We start from the raw sequence: 17,729 nt of genomic DNA, 5'->3' as shown, positions 1-17,729 counted from the left end.
ACAAAGCTGGATACGATTAATGAAACGTCACTGAAAACCCAGATATAAATCCATCAACCTATAGACATCTATACATATCAGAAAAAAAGACAGCACCTTCAACAAATGGTGCTGGACAAAGTGGATGTCTGCATGGAGAAGAATCTAAATAGATTCAGACCTCTCACCCTACACAAAAATCAACTCCAAATGAATCAAAGACCATAAGGTAAAACAAGATACACTGAATGTGATAAAGAGAAAGTAGGGAACAGCCTTGAACTCAGGGACACAGGAAAAGTTTTTCTGAACAGAACACCATTAGCACAGGCATTAAGATTAACAGTTAATAAATGGGACCTCAAGAAACTAAAATAGTGCTGGGAAGATGGCGCAACAGTTAGGAGCACTGGATGCTCCTTCAGAGGACCTGGGTTCAATTCCCAACACCTACATGGCAGCTCACAACTGTTCTAGAATATCCAGCACCCTCATATGGACATGCAGGCAGGCAAAAATGTCAATGCATATGAAATAAAAATAAATAATTACAAAGAAATTGAAATGTAAGACAAAGGGTACCACTTGGACAAAGTGGCAGCCTACAGAATGGAAAAAGATTTTTAGCAACTGCACATTTGATAAAGGACTAAGATCAAAAATATTTAAAGAACTCAAAACAACTAGATACCAAGAAAACCAATAACACAATTTAAAAATGGGGTATAGCTCTAAACAGAGAATTCTCAAAAGAGTAAACAACTCAAAGGCCTCAGAAACACTTAAAGAAATGTTCAACATCCTTAGTCATCAGGGAAATGCATATCAAAACTACTTTGAGATTTCATCTTATACCCATGAGAATGGCTGAGATCAATAAAACAAGTGATGACTCATGCTGGTGAGGATATGAAGTAAGGGAACACTTATCCTTTGTTGGTGAGAGTGAAAACTTGTCCAGCCACTGTGGAAACCAGTATGCTACTTCCTCAGGAAGATGGGAATCAATCTACCTCAAGATCCAGCTATACCATTCTTGGGCATATACCAAAGGATGCTTCATGCTAACACAGAGACAATTGCTTAATCATGATCAATATGCTCTATTCCCAATAGCTTGTGTCTGGAGACAACCTAGATATCCCCCGGCCAAAGAATGAACAAAGAAAATATGGTACGTTTGCACGATAAAGTATTATCCAGTCATTTTTTAAGAAAAAAAAAGATATCATGAAATTCAGAGGTAAATGAAAAAAAAACCTAGAAAAAGACATCATCCTGAATGAGGTACCCCAGACCCAGAAATATTAATGTGGTATACATTCATACAATCCATAGAACCCCAGAGGGTAAGTACAAAGTCAGGGACTAAGTACAGACAGATCTTGTTAGCAAATTGTAATATAATAGATAGTTACAGATGGATGGAGTAGGGGAGGGCTGGAATGGGAGGATTAAGTAAGGAGGGGGAGGAAAGAGAAGAATGAGGGAATACAGGAAGAGACAATTAAAATTCAGGACCATTTGAGGGATAATATGAAAACCTAATACTTAATGTGAAAACCTGAAAGTAGAAGCTTCCTACTGTCTACAATGTCCAGGGTCCTGACAACTAGACCCTCCTTGTTTAAGGTCAAGCCAATTTCTATTACAGCTTAAGAAACCCATGGCCACTGAAAATATGATGAGCTCAGTTTAGAAACAAGCTCACCCAACTAGGAGACGATAGCATTGGGTTAGAACCTAGTAAGTCTAATTACAGAATTCTCCTCATTGCTGACAGAGCAGATTCCCAAGTGCTGGGTCATTTCCAGCAGGTCCTATGCTAACCTGCTTGGTTCAAAACTTCATTCTTGAGTCACTAGCAACTCCAAAGCATCCATGTTTCCACTCTTTATTTAGAAGGGCTAAAGGATCAGCTGGAGCACAAATATGTGGACTGTTCACCGACACAGGTTTTACAGGCCTGTAAATAGAGCCAGCCAGTTTCTAACGCAGGCTGGACACAACGGCAGAAGGGCTAGACCCAGACAGTAAATGATTTTCTCTGAAGAGTGACCAAAGCTGACCTTGGGCCTGAGTCAGCGTCCAGTCTGAGTAACGCCCCCAGTTCTCCTGTCCTCTTCCCAAACCAGAGGCTTTTATCATTCTGGGAACAGGGAACATCCCACAAGAATGCATCTAAAATTTGTATCTGACGCTTCTGCCTCTCAGACTTTAAGACATCGATGATGCTTCAAAGTGAATGAGTCACTCTTGAGAGAAGAAAATGGTTTCAAGGGAAAAGGGAAACCGCATGGGGGCTAGGAGCCCGACCCTGTTGGGGTTCCAATCATGCCGGTGACCTTTCTCCACGGGAGCACACTGATGCACAGTCGTGTAAGCCCACGGCAGAATAAAATGCACATAAACACATTGTTGGAGTCCAGTGAAGAACTCAAAGCATTTCTCTGCCTGTGTTGATTACAGCTCCCTCACACATACAATAACAAGTTTCTGGTTTCGCTGGCACATATGTTTGAGCAATGTGCTGCTGCATCCCCGACAGTTGGTGACATTTCCTTCGCAATCAGCAGGATTCGTACAGAGGCTGTGTGTCCAACGAAGAGATTAACATCCTGAGTCCTGCATTTGCTGTTAGTCATCATTTGCAACTTTATCCCTCCTCTCCCCGCACTCACTGAACATCTACTGGGGGCTCAGCCCCCTTCGATGCAAAGACACCCAAAGTAGCCTCCGCCCTCTCAGAGGCATGATACATGCACCAAAATCACGATGTTGCTCACTGCCATTGATAGTTAAAACAGGAACCGGGAGAGAGCCGGTCAGTAACGCACCTGCTGACCAAACATGAGGATGGGACTTTAATCCCCAGATCCCTAGCACCTTCAAACACACCTGCCTATCATCCTAACGTTGAGGATGTGGAGAAATACAGGTCCCTGGGTCTTGCTGACCAGCCAGCCTAGCTTAATCTAGGAGCCTCTGGTCCCAGTGAGATGCCTTATCCAAAAACACAAGAAGTGATCCCTTCAGTTGGCCTCTGACCTCCACAGGCACCTGCACACACACACACACACACACACACACACACAGAGAGAGAGAGAGAGAGAGAGAGAGAGAGAGAGAGAGAGAGAGGGAGAGGGAGGAAGAGAGAGAGAGAGACAGATAGGCAGACAGAGACAGAACAGTTGCAATTAACATTTATTTAAAGATATATTTCAGAGACAGTCTTAAGTATTAAGCATGGAATGTTTCTCTTTCAGTCTTCAAACCAGTGTTACTATTACACCCACAGATTAGAAACAGCCAGCATGGTGCCACGTGCCTGCTACCCCAGCACTGGGGAAACCTAAATCCAGAGCACTGAGAGTTCAAGGCCAGTCCAGGCTATATAGCGACACTCTATCTAAAACTTAAATAAAATAACAATAAGGACCATGAGGAGGCTTACATTTCCCAAAATCATACTTGAATAGCAAGAAGGAGGCAGAGGGGAGAGGTCGCAGCCCCTCAAAGCCACGCCAGGACGGCTCAGCAGTGGAGACTGCGGGGGAGCCCATACAGCCGCTGCACAAATGGCATCGCTCTGTTGAGGAAACACGAGCCTCTTTCTTTGTAAACCTCACCTTCAAGGACCACTGTTAGCCTACAGCCTTCATCAGAGAGACGCTCACGAATCTGCCGCTGCTGATAACAGGCTTAACAAGAAGATCTTAGGCTTCTATTGATCTCTTTTCAGAGCTTGAAAAAGTTCATCCCATTGGTCTGTTGTGTTTGAGATCTGAGAACTCAGCGGGTCGATTAAACACAGGAAAGAATTATCACAGAGTTAGAAGATCATTTGAAGAAACTGATACCGGACAAATTTACCTACTGGCTAAAAATCCATTATATAACAAAAAAAAAAAGTCTCCACTGGATGAGGCCCTAGACATAAGTCAGTCTAATACTTTAATTTTAAAAATGAAAGAATGGAGACCATGAATAGTCAGGAGAATCCTCCAAACATGTAGTGAGTGCAGAGAGCGGTCACCAGAGTCTTCTCGTTCTTTCAACAGTGTGCGTGCATACGTGCGTGTGGGGGCGGGTGTGGGTGTGTGTCTGTGTGTAGAGACTAGAGGTTGATAATGTTTGTCTCTCTCTCTCTACCACTTTCCATCTTCTTTGGGAGGACAGGGTCTCTCTCTGAACCTGGAGCTCACTGATTCAGCTAAAGTATCAACCCAGTGAGCATCGGGGGCTCTCCTCTTAGGATTATAGACAATCGCAATCTGACTTTTACACAGGCGCCGGGGATCAGAACTTAGATCCTCAGATCCCCATGCTTGAGCCCTTTCCCCAGCGTGTCAGCTTGTGTGTGTGTGTGTGTGTGTGTGTGTGTGTGTGTGTGTGTGTGTGTGGAGAGAGAGAGAGAGAGAGAGAGAGAGGTTATCGTGTTGGCTTATGTGATATTGCCTAGGTAAGTCAATAATGGCTGTCTTTACAATGGGAAGACTGAGAACACATTAACTGTTCGGTCCACAGGGCCGAATGCCTCAGTGGATCCAGGCTGGGATAAAGTCCCAGACAATTGGTGTCAAGCCACTGGTCTTCAGTACACATTGGAAGGATGAAGAAGTTGAGTTCTGATGTCAGCAAAAAATGGTAGCCACAGAGATGAGCCTATCATATAGTAAGATGCTATAGTAGATGAACCCGCCAGCACAGGAAGGCAAGCAGGCAAAACGTTGAGAGTTTTTTCATTATGGTTTCTTATCTAGTGTTGCTTTATCTTTGGCACAGTGGCTGTGCCTTAACCTACTGCTATCTCAGCCAGCAATTGAAACCCGACAGTTACCAACCTGCTTCTCTGGCAGCAGCCTGTCTGCTCAGGCTGAAGCCTGGAGGAAATTCTGTTCCCACAGGCACCAGCTCTGTCGCTGCTGCTAACAGTAGCTTTAACTAAATCTCTAACCAGTCTATTTATAAATAAGACTCAAGATTCAAAGGCTGGGGTGAAAACCTACAAGCTCAGAGAGGTTGAGTAGCAACTAACTAGCCTTCTCTCCTTGCTGGCATCTTCCAAAAAACAAACAAACAAAAAAATGTCCTTCGGTTCCACCAAAACAAAAAAAGTCACGCCACTCAGAATCCCTCCACGTTACCTCTGGTGCATCCATCTCTTCCAGATGCCCTCTGATGCTCCATGATTACTTCCTGTCAACTAGTTGCTAACTCAGCTCCTGACCCAAGTTTAATTTTATTTAATTAACATAACACAAATGCTAACTCAGAGTTTACAGCATAATCAAATATCCCCCAACAACCTAGGCTGGTGTTGGAAGGTGCTATTCATCCCTCAAGAGGACCATTGTACAGAATCGTAATTGAGGTATTTAAACCTCATTTTGAATACACAATTTGCTCCATCTTTCGTGTGTATCATGCTGTGTGTATCTCATATATGATAGTGCAGGCACATGTGTGGAGTATCTGTGAAGGTCAAAGGACAACCATCTTCCACCTGTTTTGAGGTGGGGCTCATTATCACTCACCACAGCATAAGCGAGCCTAAGACACTGACCTAAGACGCTGAGAATTTCATGTCTCTCTCCTGTCTTTCCACAGGAGCATGGGGTTAACAGACATACTGTGGCTGGCTTTTATTTGAGTCGTGGGAATCTATCAAGATCACCAGCCTTGCATGACATGTCCATTAAGCACAGAAACATCTCTCTGCCCCTACAGTCTGTTCCATTTTAACACATAATGATTCATCTATGAAACCATCACCACCAGGAAGATAAACATTGTGACGGTTCCTAAAATTTTCCTTATGCCTGTAAACTGCATTCCTAGGCAACCACTCATCGGCTATCATTCCGCACTTACATTTTGACAATCTTATGTAAATGAACTCATATAGTATATGCTAGTTGGGGCTGGCTTCTTTCACCCACATAAGTAATTTGAGGTCTGCTCATATGTCTGCCCACAATTAATCCCTATTTATTGTTGAATAGCATTCAATTATAAGGCCATGACTTATTTCATCATTAACATGTTTAAAGATTTGTCTTTATTATTTTTAATTATATGTCTATGTGTGGGTGTGCACATATAAGTCAGGCACCGTCAAAGACCATAGTCATCGGGTCACCTGAAGCTGTTTGTGAGTCACCCAGCATGGGTGCTGGGAACCAAACTTGGGTCATGTGTAGGAGCTGCAGGTGATCTGCATTGCTGGGCTATCGGTCCAGACACTAGCATTAAGGCAAAATTTGGGTTGTTTCCATTTTTAACAATCATTGCATGAACAAACCCATAATATACAATTCTATACAAGTGTCTATGTGGGCATATGCCTCCTTATCTCTTGGGCAAATATCTATGGGTAGATCTATTGAACTATATGCTAGGTTTATCTTTTAGAGGAAATGCCAAAATGTCTCTCAAAGTTGCACCTTCTTACACCCCCACCAGTGTCTGTGACTTCTAGCTCTCCATAGCCTCCAACAGTTAACACCAATTGTCACAGAATTATTCTTAGCTAATGCTGATCCCCATCGCAACTGATGTGAAACGATTTGATGCTACACTGGTCAGGGGATCCACTAGCTGTCTTTGGTGGGATATAATATTTGATTTCTAGTGGCAATATCAAGGCAAACTATAGAAAGGCCTGGTTTTCTTCGAGATGCTCCTTCGTGGTGACTATGGCGGAATAGAAAGTCTTATCATTTAACACATAGGAAGAAGGTGTCACTGCCACCACTCTGGCGTTAGATGCAATATTCACTCAGAGGCTCGGGGACCAAGGTCAGGTTTCAGGAAGGTTCAGAGGTATGAAAAAAAAAGGAAGAGAGTAAGAAAGTTTACCCACCTTCTGCTTTGGAATGCTCTCCACGGGCACTGGTGACCTTTTTCCTTCCCTAGACCCTGAAAGGGGACCCCCACCTCTACATCATCCCTCTAAGTAACCCGTAAATACATATTATTAGTTGTCTGATTGTAATAACTGTTCCCATTACTATAGACCTCATGTCGGCACAGTGCTGAGAATTCCACACCCGCTGCCTCATTCTTGGCAGCTACGACATGCCTTTTTTTCCTGGCCTTATTTTACACAGGAGGAAATTAAGTCACAGTGGAAAACACAAATATCACGTTTTCTCTCCTGTGGAATCTAGACGTGGCCTCTTTGTTCTTCGGAAATGATAGTAGAAGAGGGACTATTAGGGAGGATGAGGAACTTACCAGAAAGATGGAGAGTGAGAGGGGAAATGATCAACTTATATAGCAAGCATGTCATAAAGTCTATTATTGTCTATTATTTTATACAGTTAATACATGCTGCTGGGTCATGTGATCAGTCCATGACTCCCAGTCTTACCAGAAGAGATGTATTTGAAGTCACGTCTCTCTGATTTAGGAGCCCAAGCTCTTAACCTCCAGACTCTCGATCTTTGAAATGATTGGCTACAAATGCACACTAATATGAACCCTTTCAGACCTGAGCCTTGAGGGATCTACTCTGCAATACCTGGATCACTTGAAGGAATTGGCAACATGCAAGGAGTTCTTTCATTCTTGAAATGTTGACTAAGAGTTGGTCCTTTGGGCACCTGAGAACAACCTGCAGGGGAGAAAGAATAAACATTTAGAACTCAATTACTAACTCTACCAATATTTTCTGCCTGGTTTGTTTTTCTGTTCTACTATTCCCTTCAAGCTAGTGTTTCATCAATAGCCACTTCTTCTAAAGGATCTGAATAAATATCTCCCAACAGCCCAAGAGTTTCAAAGGCAAGGTCCCTAGCTTATAGTGCTACTGGGGCATGGTAGAACACAAGAGCTGAGGCTTACGTGTAATTCATCTGGTCCAACAGTAGTATGTCCTTGAAGGAGATACTGAGACACACAAACCAATACCACCACCACCCCTGATGCTACCAGTTCCTTCTCTTCCAGCCCACCATGAGGTTATTGGCTGTTTCCACCCCATGTTCTCCTTCATAATAGTCTGCATGGCAACAGGTACAAAAGGCTTGGACTAATTATCCACAAACTAGTATCTCTACAACCATAAGCTGAAATAAAACGTTCTTGTATTAATTGTCTCAGGTTTGCTGTTTCACTGGTGGAAGTCTGTGTCACAGTATACCTCCCCATCGCCCCCACAAGTCTCACCTGGGGAACCTCAGCCTCACAAAAACAGAGGTGTAACACCCCTGCCCTCTGGGATTCTAACTCAGTGACATTGTTGTTAAGCCTGGTACCTGTGTTTCCAGCAAGCACCACACAGATACGGCAGACACGTTTTACCTTGTGTCTGCCAATCATTTCATTCGCTGACCTGAAACCAACAGTTTTACTTAGAGGGACTGTCCCCAAGATCCTCTGAATTCTACAAATTCCCTCCTATTTACTCAAATACCTATTCTAAAAATACAGTCTTTCCTATTAAGTTAGTACACCGTGTTGTGATGTTTGCAATCAAGGGTATCTTGGGAAGTTTTTATACAGGGATCCAAAACCCAGCCTTTAGAAAGTACTATGCTTGAGCCGGGCGGTGGTGGCGCACGCCTTTAATCCCAGCACCCGGGAGGCAGAGGCAGGCGAATCCTTGTGAGTTCGAGGCCAGCCTGGTCTACAAGAGCTAGTTCCAGGACAGGCACCAAAAACAACAGAGAAACCCTGTCTCGAAAAATCAAAAAAAAAAAAAAAGTACTATGTTTAATTTTCAGAGACTCTCTGCTTGATCATTCTTGGTAAGGGCAAGTTAGCTCAACTATCATTAGCCATCATTTCTGCAGAAGCAGTAGTAAAAAATATTTGCAAAAGAAAAAGGGGTAATTCTATTATAATATTTTATTCTTCTTTTTTTTGGCCAGCATATAGTCTTTTTGTGTAATGTAGAGTGTCTTTGGGTGTCTTTTTTTTTTTTTTTTGAGACACTGACTTAGTTCCCAAATGCTGTTCTTGGGCTGTCAAGTCCAGAATGATCCTCGCTATTTTCTTTCCTTCTGCACCTCAGAGCCCTCGCTAGTCTGAAGTAGAAAAGAGTTGGTTGGGAGAACCAAGCAAGCAGCTGACAAGTCACTAATTAGCTGCCGGGTAGAGTGTTGATGTGGCCATGACCTCAAGAAACTGGGTACAACACAAAGATCTATAGAAAAGCCTGGAAAACCAAAGGAACACCATTATTAGCAACTCCCGATGAGATGATGACACCCCAATGGTAACAATAGATGCTAATTGTCCCTTCCAAGGAAGTTCCTATGGTGATAAGCCCTTGGTCACAGATTTGTGGCTAAAGAGTTAGTCATTGCAGAACAAATTACAGCAGGAAAGAATGAGGGCTGTGACCCCCTTCTCCCATCTCACGTAATCTTATTTACTTTGGTGTTACGTAGTGTTGTCAGCAGCAGTCCTGTTGATCTTCAGAACCCGGGACTTACAGTAGAGAACCAGTTTCCAAGGCTTTTGACAGACCAATGTACATAACTACCTCTCTCTCAGGATGGCATCCCAACATGTCTCTAGGATACCCAAATTCTCCCATCATTTCCTATGTCATTTTAATGAGCTGGCATCATCTCCTTAGTTTCCAACACAGGCTTAGTTACTGGGGACATTTAGTTTCCCTGCATGTGACAAAACCCGACCGATAAGAATCAGCACTGAATGCCCACTAGAGCTACTAAGAAAATGGGTTTCAGCTCCAGACAGTTCTTCTAGCACTAACAGAGAGGCCATGAAAGAATCAAACCTGCTCAGGGGAGAGGAAGGCCAAGAGACCAAAGAAGGAAGATGCTCTGATATCACCAAGTGAGTCCTTGGCTCCTGCCATGTCTAAAGTACCACTTCCCTCTGAGTTTTTCTATGACAGCAGCAATAAGGCCTTTTCTGGTTTGGCTTAAGGAGGTTCTGTCACTTGGAACCCCAAAACCCTGATACATAGACAGAGGGAGCCATACACTGGTCTCTACAAAGGTAATTTAAAGAGGCAGATGATCCATTCGCCTAGAACTTTCTGTTCTTCTGTTTTGAGTCCAGAGGGTGAAGAGATCTAGACATAAGAAAGGGACAAGAAGCTCTTATAATTGAGTCCTCCCACAACAAACACTTGCCCACACATTTCCTAAGCTTTGCAGGAAAAATCTTATTTCCCCGCTTTCCTTCTGCACAATGTTTTCAAATTCAGAACATATGCTGGAGCGCTCCAAATGAACTTGACTTCTGCTGTTTCTCTTTCTCCAGGAAACCATTTCCATTTTTATGAAGTAGCTGGCCGCCCCCCACCATCTTGATGCCTTTCTTCCAGCTGTGATTTCTCCAAGAAATTCTACTTGGCCAAGGCCGGGAGCCCACCCATCACCACCCAGGCTCTGAACAGGCTTTCCCTCCCAGTGAATCAGGGAGAACGCACATCGAACTTGCCTCCCTGAATTCAATCCAGTGTGCACACTCTGCTCCCTAAAGAGCTCCTACACAGTAGGGAATTCCAGTCTCTTAATATTTGATTGCCTCTCTGGTAAGATGGGACGGAACTACTGAGCATCCCAACAAGCCTCACTAGCTCAGAGTTTTAAAGTCAGTTCGCAGCCTATTGGCATCCTTGACTCCTTGGAAGCAATTTATTATCAAACCCTCTGATCTCTGTGCACAAAGAACTTCACAACAAAATGTATGCTGCTAATGAAAAGCACACAAGGGGATTTTCAATACCCCCAGATTGGGATCTGGATAACCCCAAGATCAGTTGTAGTAGATCTAGAACAAAAATAAAGTCTGAAACCTTGTGAAGACTGGTGACAACTGAGGACACAGAAGAAACACGAGTATTAAGAAGACTATCTGACGGCCATGCTGGAGGGTCTCCCTCTGGAAGTCAGGCATCGAGGTAGAAAGTAGACAAATACTAACAAACACAAAAGAATCTTAACATGAATATGAGGTTCATTTAGAAATAGAAATCACCACTGCCTGTGTATAAAGATATTGAAAGTTTACCCGGGTTTTTTTTTTAATTTCTCTTTAAATTTTTACACAACATATTTTGATCCTATTTTTCTTCCTTTCAAAGATTTATTTTAATTTTATGTGTTTGAGTGTTTTGCCTGTGCACTGCATGTGCGCAGTGACTTCAGAAGCCGGTAGAGGTCATCAGATCCTCTGGATCTGGAGTTGCAGATGGCTGTTAGCTGCTTTATGGGTATGGGAACCCAAGCCCAAGTTCTTGTAATCACTGAGCTATCTTCCCATTCTCCTCCCTACCTGAATAGACACTGTCCATAATATTCAGTACAATCTGTTCACTTAAACCTTATAGTTTATTGTCACCCTCCAAACCACTAAAACTACAAACATTTCAACTCTTTTATCAGCTAACTACTTAATATTTGAGAAATAGCAAGTATAAAGAATGGAAATAAGGATAAAGGACTGGAGATATAGCTCAGTGCAAAGTATTTATTCAGTATATGTGAGGTCCTGGATTTAATCCCATGCAACACACACACACACACACACACACACACACACACACACACCACAATTATACAGTGAACATGGAGTTTGAGAATGAAATCATAAATGCTTTGGAAGTATCTTATATATAGTATATAGAATGCAGTATAGTATATAATAAAATATATAATATTCTCCTAGATGGGATTCTCCTCTTTGCCAATAGTAACTAACCACTTGAGCATTAAAAATGATCTATGTTTCTCTGTTGCAAAATGTTCCATCATAAACGTGTATTGTACTCTGTGTCATGAAGATAGATCAGTGGATAAAGGTGCTTGACACTATGACTGATGACCTGAGCTCCATCCCTGGAACTCACACCGTGGGAAAGGAAGAATGACTCCCACGAGCTGTCCTCTGGCTCCACTCTGTGCCACACACATGATAGATGATAGATAGATAGATAGATAGATAGATAGATAGATAGATAGATAGATAGATGGATAATGGACAGACGGACGGACAGACAGACAAATAGATACATAGATACATAGATGGATGATAGATGGATGGACGGACAGATGAATGGACAGACAGACAGACAGATATATAGATAGATAAACAGATGATAGATAGATAGATAGATAGATAGATAGATAGATAGATAGATAGATAGATGGATGGATGGATGAATAGATAGATACATAGATACATAGATACATAGCTACATAGATAGATACATAGATCACTTTAATGTACTAAAATCTATTTAACCAGTTCTTCAGTTGATCTTGGCATTGAGAACTGATTGTGGTGAACTAGCCCAAATGTCACCAAGCATTTGAACTTCTTCAGATTATACACAATAAACAATGCTGCAGTAAACATCATGATATACACCTTTTCACACACACACATCTATGGCTGTTTCCTATGCTATTAGTGTTTGTAAACTGAGCGTGAACTAGTATCATGTGGGAAAAGGGACACTCAGTTGAGGAAATTCCTCTATCCCATTGCCCTGGAGTCACGTCTGTGTGGCATTTCCTTGATATTTTATTGAAATATAAGACAAGTAGTTGAATGTGTTCCTGAAAACAATCCAGTAGCTTTCCTCTTCGGTTCCTGCCTCTGTTCCTCCTGGAGTTCCTGTCCTTATTTCCCTCAGATGACCTGTGACGTGGAAGTGAAAGCCTTCCTCCCTAGTTGGTTTTGGGTCACAGTATTGATCTCAGCAAAAGAAAGCAACACAAGGACAAACTCCTAGAAGTGAGATTGTTGTCGCTCAGTGTTGAGAGCATTTTCCTGATGACCAACATTACTGACTTCCCCTCCTGGGCAGTTCTAACCAAGTTGACCTCTGACCTTCTTATGCATTCAGGTAGCCTCATGCACATACATATACATACACACAAAGAAAAGAATGAAGCTGGGGAGCTGGCTTAGTGATAAAGTGCTTACGTAAGCATGAGGATATGGGTTCCAATCTTGTTGTATAAAAGTTTGTCATAGTTGGGGACATCTCTAATTTCAGCACCAAAAATTCAAAAACAAAACAAAATTGCCCTCAGTAACTTTTCATTCTGGTAACAGACTGACAAGTGTTTTATATAACTCATTCACATTTCTCTAAATATGACTAGACATTACTGGTCTGTAGAAAAGAACAATGAAAATTTTATTTTATGATTAATGATAGACAATAACTACAAGACAGGAGCAAAAAATGAAAATTAAAAAAATAATAAAAGACAGGATCAAATAAACCAAATAAAAAATAAACCAGGTTACTGAGCATGGTGGCATACACCTATAATCCCAGCACTCTGGAAACTGAGGCAGGAGGATTGTGAATTTGAAGCCAGCTTGGATAGCAAAATCCTGCATAAACAAACAGGCAAACTAAAGCAGGTCAAGTGACCCTGAGAAAAATCTAGCTGCTTCAGGATCAGAACATATCTACCCTTCCTGGCAAGCTTCTTGTGCTAATGACTTCCTACAGACTGAAGCATTCCCTACTGGGGGGAGGGGACAGCTCTTTAACTCAAGAAATAAAGGAACCTCACAAGTTCCAAGCAATTCTTGAAACATAAAAAAGTTAAATAAGCAGAAGCAATTGCTGGGGAGGGAGGACACCCCATCTGGCAGGGCTGCCTGTAAACTGTGCACAGAGTCCTGGGGATGCAGTTTCCCATGATGCCCTGGCTGGTTTCCTGATGCCACAGCTACCTTTGAATCAGATGTGCTCCTGGAAGTAACTTCCCCAGCCTTATTAATTCACTGAGCTGGACTTGGATGGAACCAGAACTTCGGTATGTTGTTGGTGCCCTATCTGGGGTGAATTGACATTTGCTCTCATCTCTCCGGGGAAAGTCACGGAACAACTTGAAAGGTTTGTTTTGTTCAGGTTCCAACAGTAAACATTGCAAGTTTTGCAGCCCCTGGGTCCCTGCTACACTCACTCAGCAATGCCAACGCAGGGTCAAAACAGCCTGAGACAAAGCGCTGGCAGAAACAGACCATGTCGCAAGGTCATTTCACAACACACCTCCTCCACCCTGTTGTGAAAGAGCACCCTTCGCCAAATGTTTTCACCATTTAAAGCCATGAAAATCAGCCCTCGCCCTTGGAACTGATTTGGCCCGTGGGTCACAGATACTAATTTCTGATTGAAAAACCTACATATTAGCCCAGTCGTGGATGTTTCAATATATTTTCACTGATTTCTGTTGTTCAGATTTGAATGTAAAGTGTCCCCCATGGGCGGGCATTCTGGGTGCTTAATCCTGGAGGCACTATTCTGAGAGATGGTAGAAACTTTAGGAGATGGGCTCTGTCTAGAGGAGTGGGTCGCTGGAAGCATGACTTTGAAAGGTTTCCCTGATTATTCTCTCTCTCTCTCTCTCTCTCTCTCTCTCTCTCTCTCTCTCTCTCTCTCTTCTTCCTATCTACTTTGAGGTGACTATGCTCCTCTACAAAACCTGACACCATGATGCTCTGCCCACCTATATGGGAACAAGCCTCCATGGACTGATCTCATGGAAACAGTGACCCCAAAAAGATAAAAGAAATCCCTCTTCACCCACATTAGGTCTCCTGTCAGGTGACGAAAGGGCAGCTAATACAAGCCACTGGCAAACCTCTAGTCATGTCTAGCTTTTCCACTACACACAGTACCTGGATGGTGTCACTACACACACAACCTCTGCATCCTTTCCAGGCCTCCCCAGCCTGTATCGGAATCGCCCATGTCCCAAGCAGCAGCCCATCCGACAGTGTTACAGAGGAGGATTCTCAGGACGAGATCAGAGCAATCCAAATGCAGAGGCTCTTTTATTCCTCACCCTAATTATTCTTTTGTTGTTGTTGTTGTTGTTGTTGTTTTAAGATTCTACTATTTGGTGAATAGGAGTGTTTACCTGAATGTACATAAATGCGCCAAATACATGTAGTCCTCGCAGAAGTTTGAAGCAAGCCTCCGTTTCTGTTCCCCTGGATTCCCTGGAAATAGAGGAACAGATGGTGGTGAGGAGGAATTTAGCTGCTGGGAAGTGAACCCAGACCGCTGGAACTGCAGCGAGTGCCCTTAACTGCTGAAGCATCTCTCCAGCCCCCAATCATTCTGTTCTTCAAGGATGTCAGATTCCTACGTCTTTCCTGACGAATCCTGCAGCTTCTGTTCACCGACTTCTCGTCCTCACAACCATTTGCAGAGCCATGTTGATCCACAGAGACGCTTCTCCACCCAAGCTGGACCGTGCCTGCGTGTGTGCCTTGAGCTGTCCCCTGCTGGTTGAACATGACCACTTCTGTCTTAAGGCAGAGCTGCCACGGCTAACTGCACAAGACCCTTCTGAGGTCAGGCCTGTTAAGCTACGCAGTGGATGGGGATGAGATCCTTCGGCACTATAGCTGCAGGTGAGTGAGACATGCTGGGGAGTGGAATGTTCTTGGAGTCTGGCAGTCTTTGAGGAACCTGTAAGTAATCCCTATAAATACAAATCCTGATGAATTCACTGGTCCACCAAGCTGGGCTCGGCAGTCAGTGCCTTCTGCGTGGGGCAAGCAGACATTTTCTTACGTGGTTCCAGGAAGTCAGGCAACACAGCATCCTCCACCAGGCATCCCTACCCATCTTCATTTTTGATAGCTAGTTTGATACAGTGTTTCATCCCCTCTGCTGCTACATCTCAGGAACCTACACAAAGGGTATTTTTGATTTTCTTCCCTCCCAAAGATCCTCACACACCTTCTTTTTTCCCCTTTACTTCAAAATTTTGAAGTAAATATTTTAATTGAAGAGAAACCATAACCACGGCAACTCTCATAATGGAAAACATGTCACTGAGGTGGCTGACATCTTCAGAGGTCTAGTCCATGGTCATCATGGTGCAACATGGTAGCATGCAGGCAGACATGTTGCTCAAGAAGGCATTGAGAGTCCTACATTTCGATCTGCAGACAACAGGAAGTGAACTGAGACTCTGGGCATGACTTGAGCATACATGAGACCTCAAAGCCTACCCCCACAGTGACACATTTCCTCCAACAAGATCACACCTATCCCATAGCAGTGCCATTCCGTATAAGCTCATAGGGGCCTTACTTACATTCAAAGTACCACAAGCATCAAATAAAATCTTGTTCAATACCATAGAGTAGAATGAAGGTCCTTCCTTCCTGCCCCACCCCTAACGGCACCTACTGCCAAGAGGCAGCCACTGTTATCCAACAAACTGAGATCTAACTACAGAATTGCATATCTGTAACTACCTCCATTAAACAAGACACCTCACTCCTCTGGACCCTGGTTTTGTCATTTATAAATAATGGTAATTCTTTCTTAACTGCGTTAGCCAGGGTACTCTAAAGGAACTACATTGATAGAGTGTTATATATATTGAGATTTATTAGCCTGGCTTACAGGGCGTGGTTCGAGTTGTCCAACGATGGCTGTCTCATGACAAGAGCCTGCTAGCCATCGGGTCAGTGAGGTTAAATGTCTCAGCAATCACAGTCGTAGAAAAATCCTACAGAGCTGTGAGTCTTCTGTCTTGGCCTTTCACCTTGCTCGAGACAAAGTCTCTATCTTGTTTGCTGCTACACTGCAATTGCCTGCATGCAGCTTGTCTCTGCTTCCCATCATGCAACAGAAGCCCTGGGATTATACCACCCCACCTGGCTTTACATGGATCCTGGGGATTTAAACTTGGATCCTCATACCTGTACAGCAAACATGTTATCCATTGAGCCATCTCCCCAGTGTTAAATGTTTTAATCATTATTTAAAGTTTTTGTCCTTACATTTTTTTCAGCATAATAGTGTTTACTGATTCTTTGGGGATTTCACATCATACACCCCTATCACATTCTTTTCCCAGTCCTTCCCTATCCAACACCCCATCCTTGTGACCTCTCCCCAGCAAAATAAAAGAAATCAGTCCAATTTATGTTATCTATATACTCACTGAAATATATCTCACTCAATGGTCTGCTCCTTAAATAGAACCAAGTTCTTCCCCTTTCACACTGCTACCAAAAGTCACCTATTGAGCAAGGTGACACTTCAGCATCCTTACCATGCTTTTTAAGAGTTCTCTTTGATGGCTTCCTGTTTAGGCTGTTACTTGAGGGGTGGAGCTGGGGTGCGAGGGGTTACCAGAGAAGCCTTCCATGTCCCTCTTAACTGTTTGCCTGCAGCTATCATTACCATAGCCAAAGTAGCATATTTGTTCTTTATGGTCAACAGGAACATGGATCGTGGCTTTCCACATGGTTTCCGGCATCAGAAGAGACCGAGAACAGGGCTCCTGGCTGCAGCAGGGCCATGGACCCAGACAAGGACCTTGGACGCAATAGGTACTATCGGCGAATCAATCCCACACCAGTTATGTTTTAAGGGGTTATTTATTTTGGGGGGTAAAACTTACATACACCATAAACTGTCAGGAAGGGAGCCTAGTCGCAGGAGCCGGGAGCAGGAACCAGGAGCAAGCACCGGAACCAAGAGGGCCTGATCCGGATCTGCTTCTCTTTTTAAAAGAGAAATATACCACGCCCCAGTGGGCTGGTATTTCAGCAGCTATTGGCTGACAGAGCGGAAGTCGCTCCCCGCTGCACTGTGGGCTCGTATTTCAGCGACTATTGGTTGAGGCAGCGGAAGTTACTCCCACAACAAGGTACCATCAACATCTCCATGGCCTCAGGCTGCAACATAGACCACAGACATTCGCCAGGCCTTCAGTGGTGACACGGGCCACAGGCATCAGCAGAGCCTAGCTGCAGTAGGACCA

At 43.4% G+C, this 17,729-nt stretch overlaps 1 long non-coding RNA gene across 1 annotated transcript in view; it reads right to left on the bottom strand.

Moving 5' to 3' along the window:
* LOC146894900 (uncharacterized) overlaps positions 1–17,456 on the bottom strand; it is a 61,964-nt gene extending 44,508 nt beyond the window's left edge. Inside the window, exons 1-3 of the long non-coding RNA XR_015001127.2 lie at positions 17,367–17,456; positions 14,856–14,937; positions 7,505–7,597 (exon numbers count right to left, since the gene is read on the bottom strand). This is a non-coding gene — a long non-coding RNA (uncharacterized LOC146894900). The remainder of the gene's footprint in view (positions 1–7,504; positions 7,598–14,855; positions 14,938–17,366) is intronic.
* Positions 17,457–17,729: the final 273 nt, after the last annotated feature.

The sequence above is a fragment of the Myodes glareolus genome, chromosome 5 (genome assembly GCF_982192425.1).
Source record: "Myodes glareolus chromosome 5, mMyoGla1.1, whole genome shotgun sequence".
Taxonomy (NCBI): domain Eukaryota; kingdom Metazoa; phylum Chordata; class Mammalia; order Rodentia; family Cricetidae; genus Myodes; species Myodes glareolus.
This window is presented reverse-complemented; position numbering and strand designations above follow the sequence as displayed.